Below are 20,041 nucleotides of genomic sequence, written 5' to 3'. Positions count from 1 at the left end.
GGCAAATGAGAACCAAATTTGTTAAACAAAGTGTCAAATTAATCAGCTCGAAGAGACCTTTAAAATGACACAACACATCATGATTGCATCAAGATGAATTTCCAAGACAAATAGTACTTTATGTGCTCAAACACAAAACTTTTGTGACTTTTCACACTTTGTAGATCGATAACTTCGGCAAATGAGACCCAAATTTGTTAAACAAAGTGTCAAATTAATCAGCTCGACGAGATCTTTAAAATGACACAACACATCATGATTGCATCTTGATGAATTTCCAAGACAAATAGTACTTTATGTGCTCAAACACCCAACTTTTGTGACTTTTCAAACTTTGAAGCTCGATAACTTCGGCAAATTAGGACCAAATTTGTTAAACAAAGTGTCAAATTAATCAGCACGAGGAGATCTTTAAAATGACACAACACATCATGATTGCATCTTGATGAATTTCCAAGACAAATAGTACTTTATGTGCTCAAAACACAACTTTTGTGACTTTTCAAACTTTGAAGCTCGATAACTTCGGCAAATTAGGACCAAATTTGTTAAACAAAGTGTCACATTAATCAGCTCGTCGAGATTTTGAAGATGTCACTACACATCATGATTGCATCTTCATGAATTTCCAAGACAAATAGTACTTTATATGCTCAAACACACAACTTTTATGACTTTTCAAACTTTGAAGCTCGATAACTTCGGCAAATGAGAACCAAATTTGTTAAACAAAGTGTCAAATTAATCAGCTCGACGAGATCTTTAAAATGACACAACACATCATGATTGCATCTTGATGAATTTCCAAGACAAATAGTACTTTATGTGCTCAAACACCCAACTTTTGTGACTTTTCAAACTTTGAAGCTCGATAACTTCGGCAAATTAGGACCAAATTTGTAAAACAAAGTGTCACATTAATCAGCTCGACGAGATTTTGAAGATGTCGCAACAAATCATGATTACATCTTGTTGCATTTCCAAGAAAAATAGTACTTTATGTGCTCAAACACACAACTTTTGTGACTTTTCAAACTTTGAAGCTCGATAACTTCGGTAAATAAGAACCAAATTTGTTAAACAAAGTGTCAAATTAATCAGCACGACGAGATCTTTAAAATGACACAACACATCATGATTGCATCTTGATGAATTTCCAAGACAAATAGTACTTTATGTGCTCAAACACCCAACTTTTGTGACTTTTCAAACTTTGAAGCTCGATAACTTCGGCAAATTAGGACCAAATTTGTTAAACAAAGTGTCAAATTATTCAGCACGACGAGATCTTTAAAATGACACAACACATCATGATTGCATCTTGATGAATTTCCAAGACAAATAGTACTTTATGTGCTCAAACACAAAACTTTTGTGACTTTTCACACTTTGTAGATCGATAACTTCGGCAAATGAGACCCAAATTTGTTAAACAAAGTGTCAAATTAATCAGCTCGACGAGATCTTTAAAATGACACAACACATCATGATTGCATCTTGTTGAATTTCCAAGACAAATAGTACTTTATGTGCTCAAACACCCAACTTTTGTGACTTTTCAAACTTTGAAGCTCGATAACTTCGGCAAATTAGGACCAAATTTGTTAAACAAAGTGTCACATTAATCAGCTCGACGAGATTTTGAAGATGTCACTACACATCATGATTGCATCTTCATGAATTTCCAAGACAAATAGTACTTTATATGCTCAAACACACAACTTTTATGACTTTTCAAACTTTGAAGCTCGATAACTTCGGCAAATGAGAACCAAATTTGTTAAACAAAGTGTCAAATTAATCAGCTCGAAGAGACCTTTAAAATGACACAACACATCATGATTGTATCTTGATGAATTTCCAAGACAAATAGTAGTTTATATGGTCAAAACACAAAACTTTTGTGACTTTTCACATGTTGTAGATCGATAACTTCAGCAAATGAGGACCAAATTTGTTAAACAAAGTGTCACATTAATCAGCTCGACGAGATTTTGAAGATGTCACTACACATCATGATTGCATCTTCATGAATTTCCAAGACAAATAGTACTTTATATGCTCAAACACACAACTTTTATGACTTTTCAAACTTTGAAGCTCGATAACTTCGGCAAATCAGAACCAAATTTGTTAAACAAAGTGTCAAATTAATCAGCTCGAAGAGACCTTTAAAATGACACAACACATCATGATTGCATCAAGATGAATTTCCAAGACAAATAGTACTTTATGTGCTCAAACACAAAACTTTTGTGACTTTTCACACTTTGTAGATCGATAACTTCGGCAAATGAGACCCAAATTTGTTAAACAAAGTGTCAAATTAATCAGCTCGACGAGATCTTTAAAATGACACAACACATCATGATTGCATCTTGATGAATTTCCAAGACAAATAGTACTTTATGTGCTCAAACACCCAACTTTTGTGACTTTTCAAACTTTGAAGCTCGATAACTTCGGCAAATTAGGACCAAATTTGTTAAACAAAGTGTCAAATTAATCAGCACGACGAGATCTTTAAAATGACACAACACATCATGATTGCATCTTGATGAATTTCCAAGACAAATAGTACTTTATGTGCTCAAAACACAACTTTTGTGACTTTTCAAACTTTGAAGCTCGATAACTTCGGCAAATTAGGACCAAATTTGTTAAACAAAGTGTCACATTAATCAGCTCGTCGAGATTTTGAAGATGTCACTACACATCATGATTGCATCTTCATGAATTTCCAAGACAAATAGTACTTTATGTGCTCAAACACCCAACTTTTGTGACTTTTCAAACTTTGAAGCTCGATAACTTCGGCAAATTAGGACCAAATTTGTTAAACAAAGTGCCAAATTAATCAGCTCGATGAGATCTTTAAAATGACACCACACATCATGATTGTATCTTGATGAATTTCCAAGACAAATAGTAGTTTATATGGTCAAAACACAAAACTTTTGTGACTTTTCACATGTTGTAGATCGATAACTTCGGCAAATTAGGACCAAATTTGTTAAACAAAGTGTCACATTAATCAGCTCGACGAGATTTTGAAGATGTCACTACACATCATGATTGCATCTTCATGAATTTCCAAGACAAATAGTACTTTATATGCTCAAACACACAACTTTTATGACTTTTCAAACTTTGAAGCTCGATAACTTCGGCAAATGAGAACCAAATTTGTTAAACAAAGTGTCAAATTAATCAGCTCGAAGAGACCTTTAAAATGACACAACACATCATGATTGCATCAAGATGAATTTCCAAGACAAATAGTACTTTATGTGCTCAAACACAAAACTTTTGTGACTTTTCACACTTTGTAGATCGATAACTTCGGCAAATGAGACCCAAATTTGTTAAACAAAGTGTCAAATTAATCAGCTCGACGAGATCTTTAAAATGACACAACACATCATGATTGCATCTTGATGAATTTCCAAGACAAATAGTACTTTATGTGCTCAAACACCCAACTTTTGTGACTTTTCAAACTTTGAAGCTCGATAACTTCGGCAAATTAGGACCAAATTTGTTAAACAAAGTGTCAAATTAATCAGCACGAGGAGATCTTTAAAATGACACAACACATCATGATTGCATCTTGATGAATTTCCAAGACAAATAGTACTTTATGTGCTCAAAACACAACTTTTGTGACTTTTCAAACTTTGAAGCTCGATAACTTCGGCAAATTAGGACCAAATTTGTTAAACAAAGTGTCACATTAATCAGCTCGTCGAGATTTTGAAGATGTCACTACACATCATGATTGCATCTTCATGAATTTCCAAGACAAATAGTACTTTATATGCTCAAACACACAACTTTTATGACTTTTCAAACTTTGAAGCTCGATAACTTCGGCAAATGAGAACCAAATTTGTTAAACAAAGTGTCAAATTAATCAGCTCGACGAGATCTTTAAAATGACACAACACATCATGATTGCATCTTGATGAATTTCCAAGACAAATAGTACTTTATGTGCTCAAACACCCAACTTTTGTGACTTTTCAAACTTTGAAGCTCGATAACTTCGGCAAATTAGGACCAAATTTGTTAAACAAAGTGTCAAATTAATCAGCTCGACGAGATCTTTAAAATGACACAACACATCATGATTGCATCTTGATGAATTTCCAAGACAAATAGTACTTTATGTGCTCAAACACCCAACTTTTGTGACTTTTCAAACTTTGAAGCTCGATAACTTCGGCAAATTAGGACCAAATTTGTTAAACAAAGTGCCAAATTAATCAGCTCGATGAGATCTTTAAAATGACACCACACATCATGATTGTATCTTGATGAATTTCCAAGACAAATAGTAGTTTATATGGTCAAAACACAAAACTTTTGTGACTTTTCACATGTTGTAGATCGATAACTTCAGCAAATGAGGACCAAATTTGTTAAACAAAGTGTCACATTAATCAGCTCGACGAGATTTTGAAGATGTCACAACACATCATGATTGCATCTTGATGAATTTCCAAGACAAATAGTACTTTATGTGCTCAAAACACAACTTTTGTGACATTTCAAACTTTGAAGCTCGATAACTTCGGCAAATTAGGACCAAATTTGTTAAACAAAGTGTCACATTAATCAGCTCGACGAGATTTTGAAGATGTCGCAACAAATCATGATTGCATCTTGTTGCATTTCCAAGAAAAATAGTACTTTATGTGCTCAAACACACAACTTTTGTGACTTTTCAAACTTTGAAGCTCGATAACTTCGGTAAATAAGAACCAAATTTGTTAAACAAAGTGTCAAATTAATCAGCTCGACGAGATCTTTAAAATGACACAACACATCATGATTGCCTCTTGATGAATTTCCAAGACAAATAGTACTTTATGTGCTCAAACACCCAACTTTTGTGACTTTTCAAACTTTGAAGCTCGATAACTTCGGCAAATTAGGACCAAATTTGTTAAACAAAGTGTCAAATTAATCAGCACGACGAGATCTTTAAAATGACACAACACATCATGATTGCATCTTGATGAATTTCCAAGACAAATAGTAGTTTATATGGTCAAAACACAAAACTTTTGTGACTTTTCACATGTTGTAGATCGATAACTTCAGCAAATGAGGACCAAATTTGTTAAACAAAGTGTCACATTAATCAGCTCGACGAGATTTTGAAGATGTCACAACACATCATGATTGCATCTTGATGAATTTCCAAGACAAATAGTACTTTATGTGCTCAAAACACAACTTTTGTGACATTTCAAACTTTGAAGCTCGATAACTTCGGCAAATTAGGACCAAATTTGTAAAACAAAGTGTCACATTAATCAGCTCGACGAGATTTTGAAGATGTCGCAACAAATCATGATTACATCTTGTTGCATTTCCAAGAAAAATAGTACTTTATGTGCTCAAACACACAACTTTTGTGACTTTTCAAACTTTGAAGCTCGATAACTTCAGTAAATAAGAACCAAATTTGTTAAACAAAGTGTCAAATTAATCAGCACGACGAGATCTTTAAAATGACACAACACATCATGATTGCATCTTGATGAATTTCCAAGACAAATAGTACTTTATGTGCTCAAACACCCAACTTTTGTGACTTTTCAAACTTTGAAGCTCGATAACTTCGGCAAATTAGGACCAAATTTGTTAAACAAAGTGTCAAATTAATCAGCACGACGAGATCTTTAAAATGACACAACACATCATGATTGCATCTTGATGAATTTCCAAGACAAATAGTACTTTATGTGCTCAAACACAAAACTTTTGTGACTTTTCACACTTTGTAGATCGATAACTTCGGCAAATGAGACCCAAATTTGTTAAACAAAGTGTCAAATTAATCAGCTCGACGAGATCTTTAAAATGACACAACACATCATGATTGCATCTTGTTGAATTTCCAAGACAAATAGTACTTTATGTGCTCAAACACCCAACTTTTGTGACTTTTCAAACTTTGAAGCTCGATAACTTCGGCAAATTAGGACCAAATTTGTTAAACAAAGTGTCAAATTAATCAGCTCGACGAGATCTTTAAAATGACACAACACATCATGATTGCATCTTGATGAATTTCCAAGACAAATAGTACTTTATGTGCTCAAACACCCAACTTTTGTGACTTTTCACACTTTGTAGATCGATAACTTCGGCAAATGAGACCCAAATTTGTTAAACAAAGTGTCAAATTAATCAGCTCGACGAGATCTTTAAAATGACACAACACATCATGATTGCATCTTGATGAATTTCCAAGACAAATAGTACTTTATGTGCTCAAACACCCAACTTTTGTGACTTTTCAAACTTTGAAGCTCGATAACTTCGGCAAATTAGGACCAAATTTGTTAAACAAAGTGTCACATTAATCAGCTCGACGAGATTTTGAAGATGTCACAACACATCATGATTGCATCTTGATGAATTTCCAAGACAAATAGTACTTTATGTGCTCAAAACACAACTTTTGTGACATTTCAAACTTTGAAGCTCGATAACTTCGGCAAATTAGGACCAAATTTGTTAAACAAAGTGTCACATTAATCAGCTCGACGAGATTTTGAAGATGTCGCAACAAATCATGATTGCATCTTGTTGCATTTCCAAGAAAAATAGTACTTTATGTGCTCAAACACACAACTTTTGTGACTTTTCAAACTTTGAAGCTCGATAACTTCGGTAAATAAGAACCAAATTTGTTAAACAAAGTGTCAAATTAATCAGCTCGACGAGATCTTTAAAATGACACAACACATCATGATTGCCTCTTGATGAATTTCCAAGACAAATAGTACTTTATGTGCTCAAACACCCAACTTTTGTGACTTTTCAAACTTTGAAGCTCGATAACTTCGGCAAATTAGGACCAAATTTGTTAAACAAAGTGTCAAATTAATCAGCACGACGAGATCTTTAAAATGACACAACACATCATGATTGCATCTTGATGAATTTCCAAGACAAATAGTAGTTTATATGGTCAAAACACAAAACTTTTGTGACTTTTCACATGTTGTAGATCGATAACTTCAGCAAATGAGGACCAAATTTGTTAAACAAAGTGTCACATTAATCAGCTCGACGAGATTTTGAAGATGTCACAACACATCATGATTGCATCTTGATGAATTTCCAAGACAAATAGTACTTTATGTGCTCAAAACACAACTTTTGTGACATTTCAAACTTTGAAGCTCGATAACTTCGGCAAATTAGGACCAAATTTGTAAAACAAAGTGTCACATTAATCAGCTCGACGAGATTTTGAAGATGTCGCAACAAATCATGATTACATCTTGTTGCATTTCCAAGAAAAATAGTACTTTATGTGCTCAAACACACAACTTTTGTGACTTTTCAAACTTTGAAGCTCGATAACTTCAGTAAATAAGAACCAAATTTGTTAAACAAAGTGTCAAATTAATCAGCACGACGAGATCTTTAAAATGACACAACACATCATGATTGCATCTTGATGAATTTCCAAGACAAATAGTACTTTATGTGCTCAAACACCCAACTTTTGTGACTTTTCAAACTTTGAAGCTCGATAACTTCGGCAAATTAGGACCAAATTTGTTAAACAAAGTGTCAAATTAATCAGCACGACGAGATCTTTAAAATGACACAACACATCATGATTGCATCTTGATGAATTTCCAAGACAAATAGTAGTTTATATGGTCAAAACACAAAACTTTTGTGACTTTTCACATGTTGTAGATCGATAACTTCAGCAAATGAGGACCAAATTTGTTAAACAAAGTGTCACATTAATCAGCTCGTCGAGATTTTGAAGATGTCACAACACATCATGATTGCATCTTGATGAATTTCCAAGACAAATAGTACTTTATGTGCTCAAACACAAAACTTTTGTGACTTTTCACACTTTGTAGATCGATAACTTCGGCAAATGAGACCCAAATTTGTTAAACAAAGTGTCAAATTAATCAGCTCGACGAGATCTTTAAAATGACACAACACATCATGATTGCATCTTGTTGAATTTCCAAGACAAATAGTACTTTATGTGCTCAAACACCCAACTTTTGTGACTTTTCAAACTTTGAAGCTCGATAACTTCGGCAAATTAGGACCAAATTTGTTAAACAAAGTGTCACATTAATCAGCTCGTCGAGATTTTGAAGATGTCACTACACATCATGATTGCATCTTCATGAATTTCCAAGACAAATAGTACTTTATATGCTCAAACACACAACTTTTATGACTTTTCAAACTTTGAAGCTCGATAACTTCGGCAAATGAGAACCAAATTTGTTAAACAAAGTGTCAAATTAATCAGCTCGAAGAGACCTTTAAAATGACACAACACATCATGATTGCATCAAGATGAATTTCCAAGACAAATAGTACTTTATGTGCTCAAACACAAAACTTTTGTGACTTTTCACACTTTGTAGATCGATAACTTCGGCAAATGAGACCCAAATTTGTTAAACAAAGTGTCAAATTAATCAGCTCGAAGAGACCTTTAAAATGACACAACACATCATGATTGCATCAAGATGAATTTCCAAGACAAATAGTACTTTATGTGCTCAAACACAAAACTTTTGTGACTTTTCACACTTTGTAGATCGATAACTTCGGCAAATGAGACCCAAATTTGTTAAACAAAGTGTCAAATTAATCAGCTCGACGAGATCTTTAAAATGACACAACACATCATGATTGCATCTTGATGAATTTCCAAGACAAATAGTACTTTATGTGCTCAAACACCCAACTTTTGTGACTTTTCAAACTTTGAAGCTCGATAACTTCGGCAAATTAGGACCAAATTTGTTAAACAAAGTGTCAAATTAATCAGCACGACGAGATCTTTAAAATGACACAACACATCATGATTGCATCTTGATGAATTTCCAAGACAAATAGTACTTTATGTGCTCAAAACACAACTTTTGTGACTTTTCAAACTTTGAAGCTCGATAACTTCGGCAAATTAGGACCAAATTTGTTAAACAAAGTGTCACATTAATCAGCTCGTCGAGATTTTGAAGATGTCACTACACATCATGATTGCATCTTCATGAATTTCCAAGACAAATAGTACTTTATATGCTCAAACACACAACTTTTATGACTTTTCAAACTTTGAAGCTCGATAACTTCGGCAAATGAGAACCAAATTTGTTAAACAAAGTGTCAAATTAATCAGCTCGAAGAGACCTTTAAAATGACACAACACATCATGATTGCATCAAGATGAATTTCCAAGACAAATAGTACTTAATGTGCTCAAACACAAAACTTTTGTGACTTTTCACACTTTGTAGATCGATAACTTCGGCAAATTAGGACCAAATTTGTTAAACAAAGTGTCAAATTAATCAGCTCGAAGAGACCTTTAAAATGACACAACACATCATGATTGCATCAAGATGAATTTCCAAGACAAATAGTACTTTATGTGCTCAAACACAAAACTTTTGTGACTTTTCACACTTTGTAGATCGATAACTTCGGCAAATTAGGACCAAATTTGTTAAACAAAGTGTCACATTAATCAGCTCGTCGAGATTTTGAAGATGTCACTACACATCATGATTGCATCTTCATGAATTTCCAAGACAAATAGTACTTTATGTGCTCAAACACCCAACTTTTGTGACTTTTCAAACTTTGAAGCTCGATAACTTCGGCAAATTAGGACCAAATTTGTTAAACAAAGTGCCAAATTAATCAGCTCGATGAGATCTTTAAAATGACACCACACATCATGATTGTATCTTGATGAATTTCCAAGACAAATAGTAGTTTATGTGCTCAAACACAAAACTTTTGTGACTTTTCAAACTTTGAAGCTCGATAACTTCGGCAAATTAGGACCAAATTTGTTAAACAAAGTGTCAAATTAATCAGCTCGAAGAGACCTTTAAAATGACACAACACATCATGATTGCATCAAGATGAATTTCCAAGACAAATAGTACTTTATGTGCTCAAACACAAAACTTTTGTGACTTTTCAAACTTTGAAGCTCGATAACTTCGGCAAATTAGGACCAAATTTGTTAAACAAAGTGTCACATTAATCAGCTCGACGAGATTTTGAAGATGTCACAACACATCATGATTGCATCTTGATGAATTTCCAAGACAAATAGTACTTTATGTGCTCAAAACACAACTTTTGTGACATTTCAAACTTTGAAGCTCGATAACTTCGGCAAATTAGGACCAAATTTGTTAAACAAAGTGTCACATTAATCAGCTCGACGAGATTTTGAAGATGTCGCAACAAATCATGATTGCATCTTGTTGCATTTCCAAGAAAAATAGTACTTTATGTGCTCAAACACACAACTTTTGTGACTTTTCAAACTTTGAAGCTCGATAACTTCGGTAAATAAGAACCAAATTTGTTAAACAAAGTGTCAAATTAATCAGCTCGACGAGATCTTTAAAATGACACAACACATCATGATTGCCTCTTGATGAATTTCCAAGACAAATAGTACTTTATGTGCTCAAACACCCAACTTTTGTGACTTTTCAAACTTTGAAGCTCGATAACTTCGGCAAATTAGGACCAAATTTGTTAAACAAAGTGTCACATTAATCAGCTCGACGAGATTTTGAAGATGTCACAACACATCATGATTGCATCTTGATGAATTTCCAAGACAAATAGTACTTTATGTGCTCAAAACACAACTTTTGTGACATTTCAAACTTTGAAGCTCGATAACTTCGGCAAATTAGGACCAAATTTGTTAAACAAAGTGTCACATTAATCAGCTCGTCGAGATTTTGAAGATGTCACTACACATCATGATTGCATCTTCATGAATTTCCAAGACAAATAGTACTTTATATGCTCAAACACACAACTTTTATGACTTTTCAAACTTTGAAGCTCGATAACTTCGGCAAATGAGAACCAAATTTGTTAAACAAAGTGTCAAATTAATCAGCTCGACGAGATCTTTAAAATGACACAACACATCATGATTGCATCTTGATGAATTTCCAAGACAAATAGTACTTTATGTGCTCAAACACCCAACTTTTGTGACTTTTCAAACTTTGAAGCTCGATAACTTCGGCAAATTAGGACCAAATTTGTTAAACAAAGTGTCAAATTAATCAGCTCGACGAGATCTTTAAAATGACACAACACATCATGATTGCATCTTGATGAATTTCCAAGACAAATAGTACTTTATGTGCTCAAACACCCAACTTTTGTGACTTTTCAAACTTTGAAGCTCGATAACTTCGGCAAATTAGGACCAAATTTGTTAAACAAAGTGCCAAATTAATCAGCTCGATGAGATCTTTAAAATGACACCACACATCATGATTGTATCTTGATGAATTTCCAAGAAAAATAGTAGTTTATATGGTCAAAACACAAAACTTTTGTGACTTTTCACATGTTGTAGATCGATAACTTCAGCAAATGAGGACCAAATTTGTTAAACAAAGTGTCACATTAATCAGCTCGACGAGATTTTGAAGATGTCACAACACATCATGATTGCATCTTGATGAATTTCCAAGACAAATAGTACTTTATGTGCTCAAAACACAACTTTTGTGACATTTCAAACTTTGAAGCTCGATAACTTCGGCAAATTAGGACCAAATTTGTTAAACAAAGTGTCACATTAATCAGCTCGACGAGATTTTGAAGATGTCGCAACAAATCATGATTGCATCTTGTTGCATTTCCAAGAAAAATAGTACTTTATGTGCTCAAACACACAACTTTTGTGACTTTTCAAACTTTGAAGCTCGATAACTTCGGTAAATAAGAACCAAATTTGTTAAACAAAGTGTCAAATTAATCAGCTCGACGAGATCTTTAAAATGACACAACACATCATGATTGCCTCTTGATGAATTTCCAAGACAAATAGTACTTTATGTGCTCAAACACCCAACTTTTGTGACTTTTCAAACTTTGAAGCTCGATAACTTCGGCAAATTAGGACCAAATTTGTTAAACAAAGTGTCAAATTAATCAGCACGACGAGATCTTTAAAATGACACAACACATCATGATTGCATCTTGATGAATTTCCAAGACAAATAGTAGTTTATATGGTCAAAACACAAAACTTTTGTGACTTTTCACATGTTGTAGATCGATAACTTCAGCAAATGAGGACCAAATTTGTTAAACAAAGTGTCACATTAATCAGCTCGTCGAGATTTTGAAGATGTCACAACACATCATGATTGCATCTTGATGAATTTCCAAGACAAATAGTACTTTATGTGCTCAAAACACAACTTTTGTGACATTTCAAACTTTGAAGCTCGATAACTTCGGCAAATTAGGACCAAATTTGTTAAACAAAGTGTCACATTAATCAGCTCGACGAGATTTTGAAGATGTCGCAACAAATCATGATTACATCTTGTTGCATTTCCAAGAAAAATAGTACTTTATGTGCTCAAACACACAACTTTTGTGACTTTTCAAACTTTGAAGCTCGATAACTTCAGTAAATAAGAACCAAATTTGTTAAACAAAGTGTCAAATTAATCAGCACGACGAGATCTTTAAAATGACACAACACATCATGATTGCATCTTGATGAATTTCCAAGACAAATAGTACTTTATGTGCTCAAACACCCAACTTTTGTGACTTTTCAAACTTTGAAGCTCGATAACTTCGGCAAATTAGGACCAAATTTGTTAAACAAAGTGTCAAATTAATCAGCACGACGAGATCTTTAAAATGACACAACACATCATGATTGCATCTTGATGAATTTCCAAGACAAATAGTACTTTATGTGCTCAAACACAAAACTTTTGTGACTTTTCACACTTTGTAGATCGATAACTTCGGCAAATGAGACCCAAATTTGTTAAACAAAGTGTCAAATTAATCAGCTCGACGAGATCTTTAAAATGACACAACACATCATGATTGCATCTTGTTGAATTTCCAAGACAAATAGTACTTTATGTGCTCAAACACCCAACTTTTGTGACTTTTCAAACTTTGAAGCTCGATAACTTCGGCAAATTAGGACCAAATTTGTTAAACAAAGTGTCACATTAATCAGCTCGTCGAGATTTTGAAGATGTCACTACACATCATGATTGCATCTTCATGAATTTCCAAGACAAATAGTACTTTATATGCTCAAACACACAACTTTTATGACTTTTCAAACTTTGAAGCTCGATAACTTCGGCAAATGAGAACCAAATTTGTTAAACAAAGTGTCAAATTAATCAGCTCGAAGAGACCTTTAAAATGACACAACACATCATGATTGCATCAAGATGAATTTCCAAGACAAATAGTACTTTATGTGCTCAAACACAAAACTTTTGTGACTTTTCACACTTTGTAGATCGATAACTTCGGCAAATGAGACCCAAATTTGTTAAACAAAGTGTCAAATTAATCAGCTCGAAGAGACCTTTAAAATGACACAACACATCATGATTGCATCAAGATGAATTTCCAAGACAAATAGTACTTTATGTGCTCAAACACAAAACTTTTGTGACTTTTCACACTTTGTAGATCGATAACTTCGGCAAATGAGACCCAAATTTGTTAAACAAAGTGTCAAATTAATCAGCTCGACGAGATCTTTAAAATGACACAACACATCATGATTGCATCTTGATGAATTTCCAAGACAAATAGTACTTTATGTGCTCAAACACCCAACTTTTGTGACTTTTCAAACTTTGAAGCTCGATAACTTCGGCAAATTAGGACCAAATTTGTTAAACAAAGTGTCAAATTAATCAGCACGACGAGATCTTTAAAATGACACAACACATCATGATTGCATCTTGATGAATTTCCAAGACAAATAGTACTTTATGTGCTCAAAACACAACTTTTGTGACTTTTCAAACTTTGAAGCTCGATAACTTCGGCAAATTAGGACCAAATTTGTTAAACAAAGTGTCACATTAATCAGCTCGTCGAGATTTTGAAGATGTCACTACACATCATGATTGCATCTTCATGAATTTCCAAGACAAATAGTACTTTATATGCTCAAACACACAACTTTTATGACTTTTCAAACTTTGAAGCTCGATAACTTCGGCAAATGAGAACCAAATTTGTTAAACAAAGTGTCAAATTAATCAGCTCGAAGAGACCTTTAAAATGACACAACACATCATGATTGCATCAAGATGAATTTCCAAGACAAATAGTACTTAATGTGCTCAAACACAAAACTTTTGTGACTTTTCACACTTTGTAGATCGATAACTTCGGCAAATTAGGACCAAATTTGTTAAACAAAGTGTCAAATTAATCAGCTCGAAGAGACCTTTAAAATGACACAACACATCATGATTGCATCAAGATGAATTTCCAAGACAAATAGTACTTTATGTGCTCAAACACAAAACTTTTGTGACTTTTCACACTTTGTAGATCGATAACTTCGGCAAATTAGGACCAAATTTGTTAAACAAAGTGTCACATTAATCAGCTCGTCGAGATTTTGAAGATGTCACTACACATCATGATTGCATCTTCATGAATTTCCAAGACAAATAGTACTTTATGTGCTCAAACACCCAACTTTTGTGACTTTTCAAACTTTGAAGCTCGATAACTTCGGCAAATTAGGACCAAATTTGTTAAACAAAGTGCCAAATTAATCAGCTCGATGAGATCTTTAAAATGACACCACACATCATGATTGTATCTTGATGAATTTCCAAGACAAATAGTAGTTTATGTGCTCAAACACAAAACTTTTGTGACTTTTCAAACTTTGAAGCTCGATAACTTCGGCAAATTAGGACCAAATTTGTTAAACAAAGTGTCAAATTAATCAGCTCGAAGAGACCTTTAAAATGACACAACACATCATGATTGCATCAAGATGAATTTCCAAGACAAATAGTACTTTATGTGCTCAAACACAAAACTTTTGTGACTTTTCAAACTTTGAAGCTCGATAACTTCGGCAAATTAGGACCAAATTTGTTAAACAAAGTGTCACATTAATCAGCTCGTCGAGATTTTGAAGATGTCACTACACATCATGATTGCATCTTCATGAATTTCCAAGACAAATAGTACTTTATGTGCTCAAACACCCAACTTTTGTGACTTTTCAAACTTTGAAGCTCGATAACTTCGGCAAATTAGGACCAAATTTGTTAAACAAAGTGCCAAATTAATCAGCTCGATGAGATCTTTAAAATGACACCACACATCATGATTGTATCTTGATGAATTTCCAAGACAAATAGTAGTTTATATGGTCAAAACACAAAACTTTTGTGACTTTTCACATGTTATAGATCGATATCTTCGGAAAATTAGGACCAAATTTGTTAAACAAAGTGTCACATTAATCAGCTCGACGAGATTTTGAAGATGTCACTACACATCATGATTGCATCTTCATGAATTTCCAAGACAAATAGTACTTTATATGCTCAAACACACAACTTTTATGACTTTTCAAACTTTGAAGCTCGATAACTTCGGCAAATGAGAACCAAATTTGTTAAACAAAGTGTCAAATTAATCAGCTCGAAGAGACCTTTAAAATGACACAACACATCATGATTGCATCAAGATGAATTTCCAAGACAAATAGTACTTTATGTGCTCAAACACAAAACTTTTGTGACTTTTCACACTTTGTAGATCGATAACTTCGGCAAATGAGACCCAAATTTGTTAAACAAAGTGTCAAATTAATCAGCTCGACGAGATCTTTAAAATGACACAACACATCATGATTGCATCTTGATGAATTTCCAAGACAAATAGTACTTTATGTGCTCAAACACCCAACTTTTGTGACTTTTCAAACTTTGAAGCTCGATAACTTCGGCAAATTAGGACCAAATTTGTTAAACAAAGTGTCAAATTAATCAGCACGAGGAGATCTTTAAAATGACACAACACATCATGATTGCATCTTGATGAATTTCCAAGACAAATAGTACTTTATGTGCTCAAAACACAACTTTTGTGACTTTTCAAACTTTGAAGCTCGATAACTTCGGCAAATTAGGACCAAATTTGTTAAACAAAGTGTCACATTAATCAGCTCGTCGAGATTTTGAAGATGTCACTACACATCATGATTGCATCTTCATGAATTTCCAAGACAAATAGTACTTTATATGCTCAAACACACAACTTTTATGACTTTTCAAACTTTGAAGCTCGATAACTTCGGCAAATGAGAACCAAATTTGTTAAACAAAGTGTCAAATTAATCAGCTCGACGAGATCTTTAAAATGACACAACACATCATGATTGCATCTTGATGAATTTCCAAGACAAATAGTACTTTATGTGCTCAAACACCCAACTTTTGTGACTTTTCAAACTTTGAAGCTCGATAACTTCGGCAAATTAGGACCAAATTTGTTAAACAAAGTGTCAAATTAATCAGCTCGACGAGATCTTTAAAATGACACAACACATCATGATTGCATCTTGATGAATTTCCAAGACAAATAGTACTTTATGTGCTCAAACACCCAACTTTTGTGACTTTTCAAACTTTGAAGCTCGATAACTTCGGCAAATTAGGACCAAATTTGTTAAACAAAGTGCCAAATTAATCAGCTCGATGAGATCTTTAAAATGACACCACACATCATGATTGTATCTTGATGAATTTCCAAGAAAAATAGTAGTTTATATGGTCAAAACACAAAACTTTTGTGACTTTTCACATGTTGTAGATCGATAACTTCAGCAAATGAGGACCAAATTTGTTAAACAAAGTGTCACATTAATCAGCTCGACGAGATTTTGAAGATGTCACAACACATCATGATTGCATCTTGATGAATTTCCAAGACAAATAGTACTTTATGTGCTCAAAACACAACTTTTGTGACATTTCAAACTTTGAAGCTCGATAACTTCGGCAAATTAGGACCAAATTTGTTAAACAAAGTGTCACATTAATCAGCTCGACGAGATTTTGAAGATGTCGCAACAAATCATGATTGCATCTTGTTGCATTTCCAAGAAAAATAGTACTTTATGTGCTCAAACACACAACTTTTGTGACTTTTCAAACTTTGAAGCTCGATAACTTCGGTAAATAAGAACCAAATTTGTTAAACAAAGTGTCAAATTAATCAGCTCGACGAGATCTTTAAAATGACACAACACATCATGATTGCCTCTTGATGAATTTCCAAGACAAATAGTACTTTATGTGCTCAAACACCCAACTTTTGTGACTTTTCAAACTTTGAAGCTCGATAACTTCGGCAAATTAGGACCAAATTTGTTAAACAAAGTGTCAAATTAATCAGCACGACGAGATCTTTAAAATGACACAACACATCATGATTGCATCTTGATGAATTTCCAAGACAAATAGTAGTTTATATGGTCAAAACACAAAACTTTTGTGACTTTTCACATGTTGTAGATCGATAACTTCAGCAAATGAGGACCAAATTTGTTAAACAAAGTGTCACATTAATCAGCTCGACGAGATTTTGAAGATGTCACAACACATCATGATTGCATCTTGATGAATTTCCAAGACAAATAGTACTTTATGTGCTCAAAACACAACTTTTGTGACATTTCAAACTTTGAAGCTCGATAACTTCGGCAAATTAGGACCAAATTTGTAAAACAAAGTGTCACATTAATCAGCTCGACGAGATTTTGAAGATGTCGCAACAAATCATGATTACATCTTGTTGCATTTCCAAGAAAAATAGTACTTTATGTGCTCAAACACACAACTTTTGTGACTTTTCAAACTTTGAAGCTCGATAACTTCAGTAAATAAGAACCAAATTTGTTAAACAAAGTGTCAAATTAATCAGCACGACGAGATCTTTAAAATGACACAACACATCATGATTGCATCTTGATGAATTTCCAAGACAAATAGTACTTTATGTGCTCAAACACCCAACTTTTGTGACTTTTCAAACTTTGAAGCTCGATAACTTCGGCAAATTAGGACCAAATTTGTTAAACAAAGTGTCAAATTAATCAGCACGACGAGATCTTTAAAATGACACAACACATCATGATTGCATCTTGATGAATTTCCAAGACAAATAGTACTTTATGTGCTCAAACACAAAACTTTTGTGACTTTTCACACTTTGTAGATCGATAACTTCGGCAAATGAGACCCAAATTTGTTAAACAAAGTGTCAAATTAATCAGCTCGACGAGATCTTTAAAATGACACAACACATCATGATTGCATCTTGTTGAATTTCCAAGACAAATAGTACTTTATGTGCTCAAACACCCAACTTTTGTGACTTTTCAAACTTTGAAGCTCGATAACTTCGGCAAATTAGGACCAAATTTGTTAAACAAAGTGTCACATTAATCAGCTCGTCGAGATTTTGAAGATGTCACTACACATCATGATTGCATCTTCATGAATTTCCAAGACAAATAGTACTTTATATGCTCAAACACACAACTTTTATGACTTTTCAAACTTTGAAGCTCGATAACTTCGGCAAATGAGAACCAAATTTGTTAAACAAAGTGTCAAATTAATCAGCTCGAAGAGACCTTTAAAATGACACAACACATCATGATTGCATCAAGATGAATTTCCAAGACAAATAGTACTTTATGTGCTCAAACACAAAACTTTTGTGACTTTTCACACTTTGTAGATCGATAACTTCGGCAAATGAGACCCAAATTTGTTAAACAAAGTGTCAAATTAATCAGCTCGAAGAGACCTTTAAAATGACACAACACATCATGATTGCATCAAGATGAATTTCCAAGACAAATAGTACTTTATGTGCTCAAACACAAAACTTTTGTGACTTTTCACACTTTGTAGATCGATAACTTCGGCAAATGAGACCCAAATTTGTTAAACAAAGTGTCAAATTAATCAGCTCGACGAGATCTTTAAAATGACACAACACATCATGATTGCATCTTGATGAATTTCCAAGACAAATAGTACTTTATGTGCTCAAACACCCAACTTTTGTGACTTTTCAAACTTTGAAGCTCGATAACTTCGGCAAATTAGGACCAAATTTGTTAAACAAAGTGTCAAATTAATCAGCACGACGAGATCTTTAAAATGACACAACACATCATGATTGCATCTTGATGAATTTCCAAGACAAATAGTACTTTATGTGCTCAAAACACAACTTTTGTGACTTTTCAAACTTTGAAGCTCGATAACTTCGGCAAATTAGGACCAAATTTGTTAAACAAAGTGTCACATTAATCAGCTCGTCGAGATTTTGAAGATGTCACTACACATCATGATTGCATCTTCATGAATTTCCAAGACAAATAGTACTTTATATGCTCAAACACACAACTTTTATGACTTTTCAAACTTTGAAGCTCGATAACTTCGGCAAATGAGAACCAAATTTGTTAAACAAAGTGTCAAATTAATCAGCTCGAAGAGACCTTTAAAATGACACAACACATCATGATTGCATCAAGATGAATTTCCAAGACAAATAGTACTTAATGTGCTCAAACACAAAACTTTTGTGACTTTTCACACTTTGTAGATCGATAACTTCGGCAAATTAGGACCAAATTTGTTAAACAAAGTGTCACATTAATCAGCTCGAAGAGACCTTTAAAATGACACAACACATCATGATTGCATCAAGATGAATTTCCAAGACAAATAGTACTTTATGTGCTCAAACACAAAACTTTTGTGACTTTTCACACTTTGTAGATCGATAACTTCGGCAAATGAGACCCAAATTTGTTAAACAAAGTGTCAAATTAATCAGCTCGACGAGATCTTTAAAATGACACAACACATCATGATTGCATCTTGATGAATTTCCAAGACAAATAGTACTTTATGTGCTCAAACACCCAACTTTTGTGACTTTTCAAACTTTGAAGCTCGATAACTTCGGCAAATTAGGACCAAATTTGTTAAACAAAGTGCCAAATTAATCAGCTCGATGAGATCTTTAAAATGACACCACACATCATGATTGTATCTTGATGAATTTCCAAGACAAATAGTAGTTTATATGGTCAAAACACAAAACTTTTGTGACTTTTCACATG

This window comes from Euwallacea fornicatus, unplaced genomic scaffold (genome assembly GCF_040115645.1).
Source record: "Euwallacea fornicatus isolate EFF26 unplaced genomic scaffold, ASM4011564v1 scaffold_70, whole genome shotgun sequence".
In the NCBI taxonomy this organism is placed as follows: domain Eukaryota; kingdom Metazoa; phylum Arthropoda; class Insecta; order Coleoptera; family Curculionidae; genus Euwallacea; species Euwallacea fornicatus.
This window is presented reverse-complemented; position numbering follows the sequence as displayed.